Source organism: Solanum tuberosum, unplaced genomic scaffold (genome assembly GCF_000226075.1).
Source record: "Solanum tuberosum cultivar DM 1-3 516 R44 unplaced genomic scaffold, SolTub_3.0 scf00634, whole genome shotgun sequence".
In the NCBI taxonomy this organism is placed as follows: Eukaryota; Viridiplantae; Streptophyta; class Magnoliopsida; order Solanales; family Solanaceae; genus Solanum; species Solanum tuberosum.
The window spans coordinates 215,570-217,022 of record NW_006239563.1 but is presented as its reverse complement, the minus strand read 5'-3'; positions in this window follow the sequence as shown (position 1 = coordinate 217,022).

The window sequence follows — 1,453 nt, the reverse complement described above, 5'->3', positions numbered from 1 at the left end:
TATATATATATATATATATTTATTTATTTATTGGGAGAAGCATTGAGCACCGATATGGGGATGAGTTCAGACAACTCACATTCCTCATAAATCATGTAGCCAACATGGGTAAATGATCGTACTTTTTAGACGACTCTTTATTGCTTTCGAGCAGAGCTTTAGTGGGTCCACTTAGTTGGGATGTTCTATATCCCGACAAGCTATAGAACAATTTTGGAAGCGTGGGCGAGACAATATATCATCACATTTCTCATAGTGATGATTTTCCAACATTACAACACAAAAGAAATCTCTAAATGGACCCTCAAGATTCATTCAGAATCCCATGCACACAAACCAAATATGCTACCCAACTAAACTCGTTGTTCTCAACTTAATTGAAATATCAAAATATGAATTTGAGGTCTCCTTGATCTAAAACTCGTGAAAGTCGCAATAAACAAATTTAATGCTCAAAAAGACCAAACTACCCTTGGAACTTCCGAAAAATCAACCAAGACTTCACCTAGGCCTAAAATCATCCCCCAAATCTAATGGAATCATCGATATCCGATTTGAGCATCTGAACTTCGAATGTTGACCAAAGTCAACTTTTAGTTTAAAATCACCCAAGCTTTCAACTCAAAGGCTCAAATCCTCAAAACAACCCTGAACCTAAAACCAATGACTCTCCAGGATAAATTTCCACCTTTCAGAACTGATGGAACTAACGAAATTCCATTTCGAGACTCCCATTTTCGGTGTGAGGGTCATACCTAATTGCATAGTATAACTCACATGGTCTTATATTCGGTTAATGGTAAATATCTCACAAATGAAATATGTTTTCTTTAAAGATTTTATGTAAGCTTTTCAAACGGTTTTCAAGTGTGTATGAATCAAGATTCCTCTTTAAAGGCTTTATTACGTTTTACTTGGTCATGCATATCATGTTTAAAGTTCCTCACATCATCATGCCTACATCTTATGCATTTCTCCGTACTTAGTACATTCATAGTACTAATGCATGTTTGGGCCTATATTGTCTCATATTATAGGGTTTGACTGTAACACCCCGTATTCGAAACGGACCAAAAATACAGATTTTGAGAAATTGCAGGTGCAACCCACGGTTGCCATCCACGGACGGTAGGTCAGACCACGACCCGTGCTGGTGGTCCGTGGTTCACCACTGAAACTCCTCTCCAAACTAGCTCAGAAAAATTGGCTAAGTCCCGACTCACGGACAGACCCACGGTCCGTAGATCAAACCACGGTCCGTGGTTTGTGTCCGTGGATCGAGACCCCCTTCACCCAGCCTCTGACACAAACTATGGTCGACCAGCCCGGACCGTCGTTCGATCCACGGTCTGTGGATGGCAACCGTAGATGAGGGTCAGCAACCAGTTAGCTGAAAATTCTGATGGATCAACTTCAGATGGTCATAACTTTTAGCATAAAATGAATTAGGTTG